General features: G+C 43.0%; 2 pseudogenes; both read right to left on the reverse strand.

Annotated features, from left to right (window-relative positions):
• LOC145850375 (mitochondrial S-adenosylmethionine carrier protein-like) overlaps positions 1 to 4,007 on the reverse strand; it is a 72,224-nt pseudogene extending 68,217 nt beyond the window's left edge.
• Positions 4,008 to 5,163: 1,156 nt separating this feature from the next.
• Positions 5,164 to 18,238, reverse strand: LOC106582944 (complement C3 pseudogene; annotated as a pseudogene).
• Positions 18,239 to 18,577: the final 339 nt, after the last annotated feature.

The raw sequence follows: 18,577 nt of genomic DNA on the forward strand, positions 1-18,577 counted from the left end.
GAAACTTAAATGATACCTCAGCTTTACAAAGATAAACAATGTAATAGTTCATTAAGAAACTATACATCAAATATACAGTACCAGTCAAAAGTTTGGACACACCTACTCATTCAAGGGTTTTTCTTTATTTGACTATTCTCTACATTGTAGGAAATAACACATATGGAATCATGTAGTAACCAAGTAGGCAAAGAGGAGCGAGAGTCCATCATTACTTTAAGACATGAAGGTCATTCAATCCAGAAAATGTCAAGAACTTTCAAAAAAGTTTCTTCAAGTGCAGTTGCAAAAAACCATTAAGCGCTATGATGAAACTGGCTCTCACAAGGACCGCAACAAGAAAGGAAGACCCAGAGTTACCTCTGCTGCAGAGGATAAGTTAATTAGACTTAACTGCACCTCAGATTGCAGCCCAAATAAATGCTTCACAGAGTTCAAGTAACAGACACATCTCAACATCAACTGTTCAGAGGACAATGCGTGAATCAGGCATTCGTGGTCTAATTGCTGCAAAGAAACTACTACTAAAGAACACCAATAAGAAGAAGAGACTTGCTTGATCCATGAAACACAAACAATGGACATCAGACATCTGTCCAAATTTGAGATTTTTGGTTCCAACCTCTGTGTCTTTTAATTTTTGTATCCATTATTTTACCAGGTAAGTTGACTGAGAACACATTCTCATTTACAGCAACAACCTGGGGAATAGTTACAGGGGAGAGGAGGAATGAGCCAATTGTAAACTGGGGATTATTAAGTGACAATGATGGTTTGAGGGCCAGATTGGGAATTTAGCCAGGACAGCAGGGTTAACACACCTACTCTTATGATAAGTGCCATGGGATCTTTAATGACCTCAGAGAGTCAGGACACCTGTTAAACTTCCCATCTGAAAGACAACACCCTACACAGGGCAGTGTTACTGCCCTGGATCATTGGGATATTATTTTAGACCAGAGGAAAGAATGCCTCCTCCAACACCACTTCCAGCAGCATCTGGTCTCCCATCCAGGGACTGACCAGGACCAAACCTGCTTAGCTTCAGAAGCAAGCCAGCAGTGGTATGCAGGGTGGTATGCTGCTGGATACTCTGTGTATTTGTTAGACGCAGAGTAGGTGAACGGATGATCTCTGCATGTCTGGTTCCCACCGTGAAGCATGGAGAAAGTGGTGTGATGGTATAGTGGTGCTTTGCTGGTGACACTGTCTGGGATTTATTTAGAATTCAAGGTACACTTAACCATCATGGCTACTACAGCATTCTGTAGTGATATGCCATCAAATCTGGTTTGCGCTTAGTGGGACTATCATTTGTTTTTAAACAGGACAATGACCCAACACACCTCCAGGCTGTGTAAGGGCTATCAAAGTGAGTAATGGATCAGATGACCTGGCCTCCACAATCACCTGACCTCAACCCAATTGAGATGGTTTGGGATGAGTTGGACCGCAGAGTGAAGGAAAAGCAGCCAACAAGTGCTCAGCATATGTGGGAACTCCTTCAACAATGTTGGAAAAGCATTCCTCCTGAAGCTGGTTAGATTTGTTGAAAACTTTTTTAGTTACTACGTGATGTGTTATTTCATAGTTTGATGTCTTCACTATTATTCTACAATGTAGAAAATAGTGAAAATAAAGAAAAACCCTTGAATGAGTCGGTGTGTCAAAACTTTTGACTGGTACTGTATATATATATATACACAGAGTATATATAAAAATAAGAAGGCTGATGTGCTACCTAACATAATCATGCCAGTTGTGAATCAGTTCTCCACCACTCCCTACATGTGTAACCCCTCATCCTGGACACAGCCACACTCCCTTCCTGCCGTAACCTGTGAGATCTTTGCTATCAGAAATCACTTCTGAAGGATCCTTAATGAATCTACATCATGGAGAGGACCTCAATTAGATGGCCGTGCTGGGGGAGCGCCGCTCAAGCTAAATAAAGTTATCTTGACAGGGTCGCCGAGCAGGATGAGATAGAGGATAGCCGGCTGAGAAAATGAATTACCTTCCTGACACACGTCAAAGCCAATCGCGAGGAGGATCCAAGGCGCTCCTCTGCCTCTCTCCCCGCCTGTTTCATATGGCCCTTAGTATGCACAGAGGCCGGGCACCAGCCTCCAAATGTATTCATTTATTCACATCCCCTTGGAGAAATCAGAGAGCCTTGTTGTCCTTTTTTCCCTCCCTGTCCAGATGGAATTTGTGTGAATAACATCGGTTTAGTGAGGCAGAAAATAAGAACAGGCTAGCACAGCAGTAGGGGACTATATTACCCAAAAAAGAGACAGAAAAACGAGTGTCACCTTCATATACAACTTTTCTTCCCTCTCGCTGTTTCTTTCTCAATATATTGAAAATGAGAAAGAAGAGAAAAAAACCTGCGGTGGAAATAAATGCGAGGTGCCTGAATCCATGAGACATTACCATGCTCTGCAGGTGCAATTAACCAGCAGATAATGAATCAAAGAGCGGAAGGGAGCAGAGTGGGCACTCCATTACAAAGGTGAGCCTTCATCAAGGGGACTGCTTCAATGTTCAATCTCTGCTTTTTTTCTCCTCATTTTGTTTTGCATTTATAACATCTCTAATTACTTGAATTAATCAAGCGATTCAAACAGATGGAACTGGTCTCGGTTAAGTAATTGTGCAAAACGAAACTGAGAAAAAAAACAATAGTTCAGTGTTTCCATCCACTTCTCTCTCTGCCCAGGGGGATTTAGAAAGCTTTCAGAGGAATAATGGGAGAAAATATAACCATCTTTCACACAGTTATCATGAATTAATCAATTCTGAGTAGTCTCATTCTACAAGCACAGTACCTGACATGTTATGGTGGTACAGGCTGCATTCATACAAGCATACTGGTACACCTGCCAAAAAACATATCAAGAGGAGTCCATGATCTTGCCAATGATGTTTGATGGAGGCTAATGCAACGAGAAAGCTTTGATGCACTTTTGTTCAAGTCAGTGTAGAAGGGAAGGTGTGTGTGGTAGAACAGACCTCTCTGTGTAGCGCACTCCTGTAGCCCCTGTACAAGCCTCTGACACCCTGTACAGAGACAGGATAGGTGTTATATCTACTTAGGACACACACGCACACCCACAAACACTGTCTGGATACACACACACATGCATGGAACACATGAAGAGAATGGAAAAACAAATGTGCTGGCGTTGATGGGTTGTGGTGTAGACCAACCTCGTCTCTGAGGGTGGCCAGCAGCACCTGGTAGGTGTTGGAGGACAGCAAGGCCTGAGTCCTCTGCTTCACCTCCTCAGTAGGCACACTGATCAGACATGGGACCTAGGAGGAACATAGGACATTACAACACCCAGAACAGATCATACACACAAAAACACACACACACACACACACACACACACACACACACACACGTAATGAACAGTTCAACTCATAAGACAACAGATGAGAAATACAATTGTTATCTATTCCCCTGCACTGTATGTTTGATTTAGATTAAGAGAAAACTGTTAAACAGTAAGCTACCAGACAGCAAAGGTGAATAGACTGCCTGGTGTTTGTGTTAGTGTAGGCCTGTTGCTCCTTTGAAACAGTTTAATGACCCAGTCCTGTGTGATTGACAAACCAACTCTTAATCACATGATACCTGAGCAGCAGGTAAACAGGTCACTGTCACTGCCTCATTGCCCATCTGTCTCTCTCTGCAAAACACACATACCCCTCCGGCCCACCACCCCTCATACCTCCAGATACAAATGCCAACACAGACCCCATATGTCAACAGAAATATGGTGCAAACAACTTCTCAAAATGGACATGAATATTTATGGCTGCTGCCTCCTGCTCGGTTAAGGCTGAGCTCCTCCGATTGATTTCCCATTAATGCTGCATGGGGCGGAAATACTGGGGAGCACCAGTAACGGGAAGCAATCTCCCAGAGTGAACGAGGTGAGGAGGCCCCCGCACCGTACCCCTGACTCCCCTGGGTGCGAGACGGCTGTCGTTACCATCACCAAGGCAATCTCACTCCGCAGAGGGGAATGTGGCACCCTGGAGATAACTGGTAGGCTGGTAGGACATCCTCAACTCTAAGCCCTGTCAGCCCTCTCTGGTCTAGGGCAGGCTCTACCTGGGATAGAGCACAGGGGCACCCTGGTCTTCTGCCCTCTTCGTGGCACACTGACTGTGAGCACACACACTTACTGCTGCTCTATATTCCACCTCCCCACTCCACCCCTCTACCAGAGCAGGTCATTACATGTAATGTATGTATAGACTAGACATGGGGGATGGAGAGTAGAGAGAGGGTGACCACCGGTGTCTAAGAGATGGAGAATTCAGTTTGTCTGGGAACAAATCTCGTTGCACAGCTAGTCATTTTACTGTTCCTGTGGAATGAATTGAGACCAGCAGTTGCCAACTTGTCTAAGATGATTTTCAAGGTCACCCAAATATGTGAGACCAGCATGTGGTGAAGTTGGGTATGATATCATTCTAACAGGTTCTGGTGAACTAAGTATTTCACTTCATCTGAATCTTAGATCGAGGTTAGAAGGATAATGCCTATGTCTTTGAAATGTTATGCCAAATAAGACACAAACCAACAAACCCTTGTTCCAGAACCTAGCTACACTGAAACAACCTAGGTGTCTAATTGTGAATGTGGCCTTTGGCTACAGTAGGGGTCTCCAACCCTGTTCCTGGAGAGCTACCCTCCAGCAGGTTTTCGCTCCAACTCCAGTTGTAACTAACCTGGTTCAACTTATCCACCAGCTAATTATTAGAATTAAGTGTGCTAGATTAGGGTTGGAGTGAAAACCTACAGGACGGTAGCTCTCCAGGAACAGGGTTTGAGAGCCCTGGACAGTATGCAGAGGGAAGTTTCTCTGTTCTCCATCAAAAGCATGGTGCAACAGTGCCACCCAGTGGTGAGACAGAGCACCAGCCACCATCTGTCTGCTATCCAACCTGACAGGATCCATTTCCAAGATTTCATTTACTATCCCTTTGGCTGGGTTAACATTTATCATACATTGTACATCATGTTTCCCCCACGTAATTCTCCAAAGGATCAGAATTATGCTGCTAAATGGATAGAAAAGTGGCTATGACAAGTAATTCCTGATTTAATTGAATCGGGGGCTGGGAATGGTGGCGGGCACTCTCTCACATCAGCTCACGGGAGGCTGCGGAATGAGACAGAGATTATACCAAATCAATTAGGGACATTGTTAATTTGGGAGTAATTTAAGGACTGCTACGGGGAGAGGTGGGGAGAGGAGAGGAGGAGAGGGCAAGTGCACTGACCAGACCATTTCAGAGGATGGTTTTGTCAAAGCACTATCTGAGACCAGACCCATGAGTGATGGGGGAGGGACAGGGGAAGCAGATTTAGGTGTCACCCACTGGGTTGTTTAGGACTGGCTTGTTACCTCATGTTTAGAGGGAGGAGTGTGGGCATGTGATAGACATGTGTTCCCCCTCCCCACCTCACTCCCCATCTCCCTCAGACTGGCTTGGTAGGCTAATTGTATGATAAATCCAATGCCAGCATCTTTTACATTCCCTGCGCCATTTATCTTTATTTACAAGCAATTTGGAGTGTGTGGCCTTAATAAGAGTCCGCGTGTGATCGGAACCCGTGTTTCCTCTGGCCTCCCTGACTGCCTTCCTGCCTGCCTGCCTGCCTGGCTGCCTGCTGTTGTAAATCCTAACGACAACTGCTTTCATTTACACTCCGCCGCCAAACAATAACAGAGCCCACACTCAATCACAGGGAAAAGGTTGCGGAAGGAACAGGGGACATTACCGCAGCTTCACGGCACCAATCAGCACACAGGCAAATCAATCCAGGACTCCATTCATTAACTCCCTCCATCCCCCCCATCTCTTCCTCTATCTCTCCGGCTCACGGCCAGTTAATCCTCTGCCCACTGTCCTGTGGCCAATCAAGATTACTGACACACGCCACAAAGAGCCACAGGTAGAATAACTGAGGGCTTAGACAATGGGAATGGGCAAGGCTCCAGACAGCAGATAAGAACTATTTGATTAATTTGTAATTCAACGTTTTTGGCATTGCCACCTCTAAAAGACAATCCTCAACCTCACAGAGACAGAACTGGCTGGAAAGCAAAAGGGCTGAGTCAACACATATGGAGCAGCCTCAGGCGTGAGCAGAGAGACAGGCTTAATGTGATGTGGGATGAAATAACAAACAGATGGAATAACTAAACAGGCCCATCTAAAAGGTACATTTTGCAGCACTAGGGATCTTGCAGAAAAAATACACCGCAACAGTGACCATCTGGCCAGTGAAAGATATGAGTACAGTGCCTTCAGAAAGTGTTCACACCCCTTGAATTTTTCTACATATTGTTGTCTTACAAAGTGGGAATAAAATGGATTGAATTTTATTTTTTTGTCCATGACCTTCACAAAATACTCAGTAATGTCAACATGGAAGAATATTTATTTTTCTATGAATGATTAAATAAGTATTCAACCCCTGAGTCATACATGTTAGAATCACCTTTGACACTGTTTCAGCTGTGAGTCTTTCTGGGTAAGTCTTTGCACACCTGGATTGTACAATATTTGCATTATTTATTCAATTCTTCAAGCTGTCAAGTTGGTTGTTGATCATTGCCAGACAGCCATTTTCAAGTCTTGCCATAGATGTCCAAGCCAAATTAAGTCAACACTGTAACTAGGCCACTCAGGAACATTCAATATCATCTTGGTAAGCAACTAGAATGTATATTTGGCCTTGTGTTTTAGGTTATTGTCCTGCTGAAAAGTGAATTTGTCTCCCAGTGTCTGAACCAGGTTTTCTTCTAGGATTTTACCTGTGCTTAACTTTATTCCGTTTCTTTTTATCCTAAAAGACTCCCTAGTCCTTGCTGATGACAAGCATACCCATAACATGATGTAGCCACCACCATACTTTAAAATATGAAGAGTGGTACCAAGTGATGTGTTGTGTTGGATTTGCCCCAAACATAACGCTTTCTTTGGCAATTGTTTTTTGCAGTTTTACTTTAGTGCCTTATTGCAAACAGGATGCATGTTTTGGAATATTTGTATTCTGTACAGGCTTCCTTCTTTTCACTTTGACAATTAGGTTAGTATTGTGGAGTAACTACAATGCTGTTGATCCATCCTTAGTTTTCTCCAATCACACAGCTGCTTTAAAGTCACCATTGGCCTCATGGTGAAATCCCTAAGTGGTTTCCTTCATCTCCGGCAACTGAGTTAGGAAGGACGCCTGTATCTGTGTAGTGACTGGGTGTATTGATACACCATCTAAAGTGTAATTAATTACTTCACCATGCTCCAAAAAATATTCAATGTCTGCTTTTCTTTTTACCCATCTACCAATAGGTGCCCTTCTTTGCAAGGCATTGGAAAACCTCCCTGGTCTTTGTGGTTGAATCTGTGTTTGAAATTCACTGCTTGACTGACGGACATTATAGATAAATGTATTTTGTGGTGTACAAAGATGAGGCAGTAATTAAAAAATCATGTTAAACACTATTATTGCAGACAGAGTGAGTCCATGTAACCTTTTATGTGACTTGTTAAGCACATTTTTTCCATGAACTTATTTAGGTAGTGTCTTAACAAAGGGGTTGAATACTTATTGACTCAAGACATTTCAGCTCTTCATTTTTTATTAATTTGTAAAAATGTCAAAAAACCTATTTCCACTTTGACATCATGGGGTATTGTGTGTAGGCCAGTGACACAACATCTCAATGTAATAGATGATTTATTCAGGCTGTAACACAACCAAATGTACAAAAAGTCAAGGGGTGTGAATACTTTCTGAAGGCACTGTAATTCAGTTGTCCATAAAGGGCAACTTATCTTCTCCCATACTCTCACTTTAGCCATCCCCAAACACATATTTCAGTCTAATTTTCATAAGACCATCACTGGCAATCCACACAGTCTTTCTCCCCTGAAGTTATTTTAGAATCAGGAAGACAACCAAAAGAACGTTCCCTGACAACCATCCCTGATCACCTCAGCTGCCCAGCAGTGCTTCCCACAGGAAGTCAGAATTCTACCAGAATATCCAGTTTAGCCCATCTCCTATGGGTAGTAATACCTGTGCCTGCATAAATAACTACATCTAGGCTCTGAAATTCTGCAGATCTGTTTTCTTTTGAACCTGTGAGGGGGCTCCTGCCTCCTGGGAGCAGTCCTGCAGAAACACATCAGTAAGAGGCGGCACTGGGCAATTTCTACACAGGACGACCAACAGGCATAGGCTGGGTAGTCATATTACATATGGCTGAGCCAATCTCCTTCTGACACCACGCATTTTGATCATACGTCCAATTTGAAGCACAACTCCATTTGATGCTAGGTGAGGCGAGATGAGGAGGGAGGGTGAGGAAGAGGAGGGAGAGATGAGGGCGATGCGATACAAAGTTGTAGTTAAAGACGCCCAATAAATCACAGGCTCCCGCCTCTTCTCTTTTGGGAGGCAATGCATGGATTATTCCAGGCCGTGCCAAGTTAAGTGGCAGCCAGATGCCAGTACCACCCCGTCCCGGCCCCCTTGCATGTCACACTGTATTTTCCAGTACATCCTCCAGGAGACAGGGTTTATAAATGCAAGTAAGCCGCTCCCTCCGCTTGACAAATGAGCTTTCAGGGCATGTGTCTGGCGAATGGGAATGAAGATAAATCTAATATAATGGCTGGATAACAACCTGCTAGTCCCTGACAGACACCATCAGCTCCACCATTCTTTAAGGGAAGGACAGTCACGCTGCAGTCACTAAAACAATGGACCTGGAGCTTCCCCTCTCCCCCTCTCACATTCTGTCTCTCCTTCCTCCTTTCTGTCGTTGACTTTTTCTTTCTTTGCTTCCTACTTTTTTCTGATACAAAGGTTGCAAGAAGGCCTAGTGTGTAGTGTGTTTGTGGTAATTCGGAACAAACCTAGGAAAACATGGCTCCTCATGATTCCCCCATGATGACGTGGATCGCAAAACTTGAACTACAGAACAATCTTCTGTGGCAAATCGTGATTGAATTCTGATTGTGTCAAATGAAGCATAGTATTCACAGAGAGAATATTATTCACATTGTGAGGTTAGAGGCTCATCATTGCTTTACACCTGTGCAGAGCCTCTGGTCCAAAATGTTTCAACCTGAGCACAAAAATTTAGTCCCCTGGGGTCTGACTGGGACCAAATGACACCTAATTTCTGGCGTTTGTGAAAGGTCCCGTGGTCAGGCCATACCTGCGGCCAGCTGCTCACAGAGAATCAGTAAGCAGGAGGGAGGGAGGGAGGAAGAGAGAGCCAAAGAGCAAAAGAAAGAGAGAGCAAAAGAGACAGCAAAAGAGAGAGTGAAAGAGAGAGAGAGAAAATGCAAGAAACTGGCATCTGTGCCTGCCTGACACCAGACAGGAGTAAAGGAAGGTTAAGGTAATGTGGATAAGGGGGGAAGAACATAATGGCATTCTGGTGTTTTCATTTGTGGTGATGAGGCGGGCCTGATTTGTATTCACACACTGCAGGTAGAGAGAGACACAGAAGATGGGCAGAGATGGGGCCTGATGACCTGTCACTCGGGGTGTGTGTGTGTGTGTGTGGGTGTGTGTGTGTGTGTGTGGTGTGTGTGTGTGTGTGTGTGTGTGTGTGTGTGTGTGTGTGTGTGGACGTGTTTAACTATAGCAGACAAACAACATTTTGACCAACTGGGGACATTTTGTTAGTCCCCACAAGGTCAAATGCTATTTCTAGGGGGTTTAGGGTTAAGGTTAGAATCAGTTTTAGGCTTAGGGTTATGAGTTAGGGTTAGGTTTTCGGGTTAAGGTTAGGGTAAGAGTACGGGTTAGGGTTAGGGATTAGGGAAAATATGATTTTGAATGGGACTGAATTGTGTGCCCCCACAATGTTAGTTGTATGAGACTGTGTGTGTCTGTGATCTATTTTCGACTGGTGTTAAGGCGGTGTTAGTGTCAAACGCATGTTAGTTTGCAATTTTGTCATGTAAACTGCACTCTGGCATTTTCCAGCCCTAACGCCTGGTTTTAGTGGTAATGCAGTTGGTTATGGCATGCGGACAGTGGAAACGCAGCCTATCCAGCGGTGACGCACACTGACCATGTGCACATGGATCAAGAGTAGCCTAATGTGCTTTTGGTATCTGTATACTTCGCATTCAGAAACAGAAAAAGTTGTTTTTTCCCCATAGCCTCCCTTCCTCTCAATTATGGCTTTTTTTGTCTGCCCAATGCAATCGCGAAGTAGTCAAGACTGTCGATAAAGGGTTTGGCTCCTGAGACAGCTTGGAAATAAATCTTTATCACCAAAGCTTTATTAAAATATCAAGTTTGAGAAAAGTAAAACAGTGAAACTCATATATAGAAGTTATCTGTAACCTGTAAAAACAGCTTGTTTTCTGTTTCATATGTTCAAAACCCAAGCCCTCCCTTAGGCCTACTTTAACAAAAGCTGGTTCAACAACAATGTGTCTTTTTTATCCTGGCGATTTTATGATATTATTACATTTTACATTATTTATTTTGTATCACATTTTTTAACAGATTGCTTGTTTTTCGTTAAATTTGATTACAACCAAAGTTATTAGAATGATTCACCTTCCTGGTTTTATGGTACCAACGTCCGTGGCGCGCTTGCAATGCAACTTCTGCCGATGTGTAAATGTGATCTGATCAGTAAAATGGTTCCGATTATATAACAGTGAGTGGACAATCTCCCTTTCTCTTTATATTGGATCTTTGTCCAGCTATTGTGAAATGTTTGGATTTGCGTAAAACCCTCCAAAGTTGTTTTAATATTATATGCCCACGGGGGAAAATGATGGTGCCTATAAGTGTGGCATACCCTATTTAAAACCAGTGGTGGAAAAAGTATCCAATTGTCATACTTGAGTAAAAGCAAAGATACCTTAATAGAAAATTACGCAAGTAAAAGTGAAAGTCACTCAGAAAAATACAACTTTAGTTAAAGTCTAGAAGTATTTGGTTTTAAATATACTTAAGTATCAAAAGTAAATGTAATTGCTAAAATATAATTAAGTATCAAGAGTAAAAGTACAAATCATTTCACATTCCTTATATTAAGCAAACCATATGGCATCATTTTCTTTTTTTTTTATTTATTTATTTATGGATAGCCAGGGGCACACTCCACCCCTCAGAGATAATTTACAAAGGAAGCATTTGTGTTTAGTGAGTCTGCCAGATCAGAGGCAGTAGGGATGACCAGGGACGTTCTCTTGAGAAGTGTATGATTTGGACCATTTTCCTGTCCTGCTAAGCATTTGAAATGTAACGAGTACTTTTGTCTGTCAGGGAAAATGTATGGAGTAAAAAGTATATTAGTTTCTTTAGGAATATAGTGAAGTAAAAGTTGTCAAAAATATAAATAGTAAAGTAAAGTACAGATACCCCCAAAAAACGACATAAGAAGTACTTTAAAGTATTTTTGCTTAAGTACTTTACACCACTGTTTAAAACAAGTTGTTGTTTTGTTTTGTCGTGACTACTTTCATTAATCTGATGACTGTTATTTATCATATGAACTAACTATGTTTAATTGTTACCCGATTGAATTAAATATAATCTCTATCGTCTCTACTTCGTGTTGAGATTCAAAGTTTCAACCACTTTAAGACATCTTTCTGGTCTGATATGTTAATTCTTAACCCATCATTTTATACAGTTCATTCAAATGGGAGGTTCCGTCAGGCTGACACACTCTCCGACCTTACTCAAGGGGGAGGTGACTACTTACTTGTACAAAGTTATAGAAACAATTTCCTCATATAGTTTCTAAAATCACACCCCACTCTTAACAAAAACACTTTCATCATTTTTTATATTTCATGGACAACGCATCGGATGGACACTTCACACACAGTGTATTTACAGTACATTTTACAGTAAATGACATCACAAAATAACAACCAAACCGACATCAGTGTTCTTTTAGGTCACCTCTGCCCATTCTCCATGTTCTATGTTAGAAATATTGTTCCAGTATGTTAGAGTTCTGGCGGGAAAATGTCAAAGGCACATTTCTTGGGTGAATTAGGAGAGGGCGATAGCTGAATGTTCTGTCCTTGATTTAAAACGGTGTGAGCTGTCAACCCCCCCCCCCCCCCCCCTCTGCAGGTAAGAGGGAGTCTGGTTGAAGTTAATTATTGCAAAGCTGATCTGACCTATTCAGCCTTATCCTCCCAGGACAGTCATGACAGTTTAGTTTAGAATTAGATTACAATTATTATTTATGTTTTAGGCCTTATCAATAATTAATTTAATCTTGCTTATTGACCATGTTTGACATGTCCATGCTCAGCCATAATGTAATTTACAGTAGGCCTAGCCCATATATCAGTGTAAATGCTATTGAAGCCATGCAATTACTTAGAACAATGTGGACATAAATGGGTTCAAGTTAACATATGTAGCAATGATAGGTCTACATTTTGTTATTTGTTTCTGTAATCCATTTAGCAAACTATAGTTTACTAACATTGGAATTGATTCCAAGGCAATACATTTACATTTTACATTTTAGTCATTTAGCAGACGCTCTTATTCAGAGCAACCTACAGTAGTGAATGCATACATTTCATTTAATGCATTTGTTTGTTTGTTTTTTACTGGCCCCCCGTGGGAATCAAATCCACAACCCTGGTGTTGCACACACCATGCTGGCGTTGCAAACACTATGCTGTACCAACTGAGCCACAGGGAAGACAATAGATAGATAAAAGACCGTAAATACACAAACTGAAGCAACCATGGAGCACGTTCTGATTGGTCAGTCAGGGGCCAAGCCTCGACACACACATAACTTGTACTTGTTTATTCATCAAAACCCAGTCCTTTCGCACCAGGGCATGCAAGTGTGCCGATAACTGTGATAGTGAAAATAGCAAAAGATATTTCTGACACACCATTGAACCTACAGTGCTACCACCTGGCTTAGATTTAACATTGTGTTAGGCTTGTTAAAATAGAGCCCATAGTGACCTATTTGTGGGTGGATTGAAGGTGTGGAGTTACTATAGTGGGTTAGTAGGCTAGAATAATTGGATAGTGCAAATTATAGCATCATAAGCCATATAATGTGTTTCTAAGCCCTCAAAATGTTTTAGTTTGAACATTCTGAAAGTTCTGTGGCAGTGATTTCAGTTAAAAATTTTGAAGTCAGAATTTCATGATTTAAATTAATTTGTTTATGAAGTATAAATGGTAGCGAAAAGCTGTGTTGAAGCAATCTACAGTGCCTTGCAAACGTATTCATCCCCCTTGGCATTTTTCCTATTTTGTTGCATTACAAACTGTAATTTAAATGGATTTTTATTTGGATTTCATGTCATGGACATACACAAAATAGTCCAAATTGGTGAAGTGAAATTAAAAAAATGACTTGTTTCAAAAATTCAAAAAAATACAAATCGGAAAAGTGGTGCGTGCATATGTATTCACCCCCTTTCCTATGAAGCCTCTAAATAAGATCTGGTGCAACCAATTACCTTCAGAAGTCACATAATAAGTTAAATAAAGTCCATCTGTGTGCAATCTAAGTGTCACATGATCTGTCACATGATCTCAGTATATATGCACCTGTTCTGAAAGGCCCCAGAGTCTGCAACACCACTAAGCAAGGGATACCACCAAGCAAGCGGCACCATGAAGATCAAGGAGCTCTTCAAACAGGTCCGGGACAAAGTTGTGGAGAAGTACAGATCAGGGTTGGGTTATAAAAAAATATCCGAAACTTTGAACATCCCATGGAGCACCATTAAATCCATGATAAAAAAATTGAAAGAATATGGCACCACAACAAACCTGCCAAGAGAGGACCGTTCACGAAAACTCACGGACCAGGCAAGGAGGGCATTAATCAGAGAGGCAACGAAGAGAACAAAGATAACCCTGAAGGAGCTGCAAAGCTCCACAGCGGAGATTGGAGTATCTGTCCGTAGGACCACTTTAAGCCGTAAACTCCACAGAGCTGGGCTTTACGGAAAAGTGGCCAGAAAAAAGCCATTGTTTAAAGAAATAAATAAGCAAACGCATTTGGTGTTCGCTGAAAGGCATGTGGGAGACTCCCCAAACATATAGAAGAAGGTACTCTGATCAGATGAGACTAAAATTGAGCTTTTTGGCCATCAAGGAAAATGCTATGTCTGGCACAAACCCAACACCTCTCACCGAGAACACCATCCCCACCGTGAAGCATGGTGGTGGCAGCATCATGCTGTGGGGATGTTTTTCATCAACAGGGACTGGGAAATTGGTCAGAATTGAAGGAATGATGGATGGCGCTAAATACAGGGAAACTCTTGAGGGAAACCTGTTTCAGTCTTCCAGAGATTTGAGACTGGGATGGACGTTCACCTTCCAGCAGGACAATGATCCTAAGCATACTGCTAAAGCAACACTCAAGTGGTTTAAGGGGAAACATTTAAATGTCTTGGAATGGCCTAGTCAAAGCCCAGATCTCAATCCAATTGAGAATCTGTGGTATGACTTAAAGATTGCTGTGCACCAGCAGAACCCATCCAAGTTGAAGGAGCTGGAGCAGTTTTGCCTTGAAGAATGGGCAAAAATCCCAGTGGCTAGATGTGCCAAGCTTATAGAGACATAACCCAAGAGACTTGCAGCTCTAATTGCTCCAAAAGGTGGCTCTACAAAGTATTGACTTTGGGGGGAGGGTGAATTGTTATGCACGCTCAAGTTTTCAGTTTTTTTGTCTTATTTCTTGTTTGTTTCACAATGACAAATATTTTGCATCTTCAAAGTGGTAGGCATGTTGTGTAAATCAAATGATACAAACCCCCCAAAAATCTATTTTAATTCCAGGTTGTAAGGCAACAAAATATGCCAAAGGGGTGAATACTTTAGCAAGCCACTGTATGTTGAGTCAGACTGCACATTTCAACATTGGGTTGTTGTTTGTAGCTGAAACGGATCATTAGCAGTGGTGATTCCAAAATTTGCCTTTGATGTCTTTGGAGCTTTTCTGCAAATGTAAATGGTTATAGCTCAAAAAGTACAAATATCATTAATCTTTTGACAAACAATCTAAGTTGAGTCAGTCTGTTTCAGCTACAGTCTGTAGCTAAAACAGATTTATGTTTTTTTTTTATTTCACCAAATGGTTTTATTATGCACAATGCACAGTGTACATAATTAACTGGTCAGTTTCTGACAGAATATATTCCAAGTGGTCAAACTCCTCTAACTATATTTTTTGTGTTCCAGTGAGTTATGATAGGGCACAGTAAGTAGCTTACTGTCTGTGTCTACTGTACGTTTGGTGAACACAAATAACTTGGATTGCAATGTTACAAAAATGGAAATATAACAAAACAAGAAGAAAAACTAGACAGGGCAACCGAAGGTCGTGATCTGGTTGAGAAACTCCACTATAGACAGAAACTCCTCCTAGACAGACTTCTCTGTAGTCTCTGGACTGGCAGTCTGATTGTGAGGGCCAGTCCTCTATCCATGTCTGTTTTCCTAGATCATACTTGTACTGCAGCAGCCATCATCACCCACTCTGTGACTCAGCTTTCTTCTGCATACTGCAGTGCTCTTCAGCACACATACACGTCTCCGAGAGACAGTCTGCTCGGAGTACCATCCTCCCTCTGTAGGTGGTAGAACTTCACACAGTCCTTCTGATTGTAGTACTCATATACGGAGACGGCAGCTGGCTTTAGAACAGTTTTGCTAGTTTAGAACTCTTTTGCTAGTCCTCACGGTTTTTACCATACTGCCTGCCCTGACTCTGAACCCGCCTGCCTGATCATACTGCCTGCCCTGACCACGAGCCTGCCTGCCACTCTGTACCTACTGGACTCTGACCTTGTTATGATCTTTTTGCCTGTCCATGACCATTCTCTTGCCTGCCCCTTGGATACTAATAAATATCAGAGACTCAAACCATCTGCCTCCCGTGTCTGCATCTAGGTCTCGCCCTGTGCCCTTATAGAGAGAGCCTCTTTCAGACAGAATTTTATCCATCTCAAATTTCTCTACGTAGCGCTCCCTCCCCTCTGAATAGTGAGCATGAACAACTCCTTGGCATCCTCGTGGCTTGTTTTGTCCATCTTAGTGAGGGTGAGAGAGAGGTCACTGCCCTTTTCCGCTGGCTGGGCATAGTACAGCTTCACCACCGACACAGTCGCCTCACCATTTCCTAAGGCTTTTACTGTCAGGTTCTTGTCTATGGCGTTGACCTTGTCTTTATGAGTGAGGATCTGGTTCTTGTTGTTAATGGACCACTTGGCAACTGATGATCTGTCGGCCACTTCTATGTGGATGTTCAGGTCAATGTCCTTTCGTCCCTTCACGTTGCTCCAATACTCAGCCACAGCTTGGAACACCATGATGGTGGACTGTGTGGATCCGTATCCCCCTCCCACCTTGTTCTGCTTGTTGAGCCACCTGACGATGGGGCCGGCCTCTTCGAAGGCCTTCACCTTGACCACGGCCAGCAGGGCGTACAATGTGGCCTCCAGCGTGTACTGATTACCATCAGGTACTGGCCAGTGGTCCAGCTGTGGAGATGCGAACTTCAGTAGGGTCTCCTTGTTGAGTTTTCCTGTATTGGCCAGAGCATAGGAGGTCATAGCTACAGCATAGGGGTTATTTGGGGTGGCCAGATGCCTCTCCAGGTACGTTACTGCCTTAATTATACTGCCTGGTAGACTGTTGACAGACTGCTCACACAGTGAGCTTGCCTCTTGCATGGCGATGAGAACGAAGGCTGTCATTGAGGTGTCACTGTCCGACCCCCTCATGTTACCCGTCATCTCTGCATGAATGACTGGAGCAAACTCACTGAAGATGCCATCTGGCTGTTGTGTGTGCAGGATCAGCCACTTGACTGCACTACAGAGCACTTTCTCCTGAACACTGATCAGAGTACTGGACATGGCAAACATCTTCGCTACATACACTGTCAGCCAGGTGCTGCTCTTTATGCTGACCCAGGCAGCATAGGGGCCATCATATTTACGGTATGGCAGCTCTATGTTGATATACTTGATGGCTGTGTTTCGTTTGTCCAAGCCAGTTTCCTCCCACTTTTTGGTGTTGTCCAGGTAGTGTGTAGCAATGACAGGCAGGGTCATGTAGATCATGTTCTCTTTCCCACTCCCGACTGGCTGAACTATCAGATTGCCCAGTTAGTCTCCACTGATGGCCTGCTCCACCAGCACACTGATCAGTGTGACAGCATCAGAGTTTGGCACCTGGTTCCTAGGTAGTCCACTGGATATGTGTGCCGTCTGCTCCCCACCATGTTTAGCAGGGTTCAGGAGTATGTTGGTTTCTGTCACGATTCCCACCGACGGTGGCGCCCCCTCCTGCTCGGGTGGCGCTCGGCGGTCGTCGTCACCGGCCTATTAGCTACCACTGATTCCCTTTTTTGGTTTTCCCTTTTTGGTTTTGTGCACCTGTGTTTAGTTTGGTTAATTAGCGGGGCTATTTATGTTAGCTGGTCCGCTTCCGTGTTGTGCGGGATTATTTCTATTGTGACGGTTCATGTTCGTGTCGGCGCTATTTTACGCCGTGTGTACTTTCTCCCCTGTGTTTGGGAATATTTTGTTTGATGAGTGAGTGTACATTAAATACGCCACTACCCTGTACTCGCTGCTTCCTGTGCCTCATTCCTTCACCACGACTGCTAATCCGTTACAGTTTCCTTCTTGACTAGCACTCCCTCAGCCACAATGCGCAGGTCCCTCTTAACTACATTGTCATTGTTGTAGGAGTTTTTCACAGAAGCTTTGACCTCGATGGAGTGCATGCCTAGCTTAACAAGGATAATGACACAGGGGACAACCCGGCTGGACATGTTCACTTCCTGACTGTAATTACCCTTCTTGCTAGATGAGCTGCACACCTCGCAATTTCCATCAGCTCCACACGCACAGTGATGGGGTCTTTGCTGTAATTGTGGAGGATAACTTTGACCTCCAGCTGTTCATTGCAGATGGCAGAGTAGGGCAGCTTGAGGTTGATAAAGAACTTCTTCAGAACGATCCTCCCAAACAGATCTGCCACACAGATACTGTGAGTTTTAGACAGGTTGATGGCTGTTATCTGCCAGGTGGTGATGGAATCCGAAGGAAAGCTGTAATTTATCACAGACGTGGTCTTGCAGTGCTTGTTATGGGTATTCAGGAAGTATGACTTCCTTCCACATAAAGCTCTCAGGGAACACATGTCTAGACCAAAAGTCTTCAGAACGCACACTGCGTGGGAGCAGCAGTCAGTTGTGTTTGAAGTTGTCCAAATTTCTTGTCAACAAACTATAGTTTTGGCAAGCCAGTTAGGACATCTACTTTGTGCATGAAACAAGTAATTTTTTCAACAATTGTTTACAGACAGATTATTTCACTTATAATTCACTGTATCACAATTCCAGTGGGTCAGAAGTTTACATACACTAAGTTGACTGTGCCTTTAAACAGCTTGGAAAATTCCAGAAAATTATGTCATGGCTTTAGAAGCTTCTGATAGGCTAATTTACATAATTTGAGTCAATTGGAGGTGTACCTGTGG

Source organism: Salmo salar, chromosome 22 (genome assembly GCF_965601325.2).
Source record: "Salmo salar chromosome 22, fSalSal1, whole genome shotgun sequence".
NCBI classification, from domain to species: Eukaryota; Metazoa; Chordata; class Actinopteri; order Salmoniformes; family Salmonidae; genus Salmo; species Salmo salar.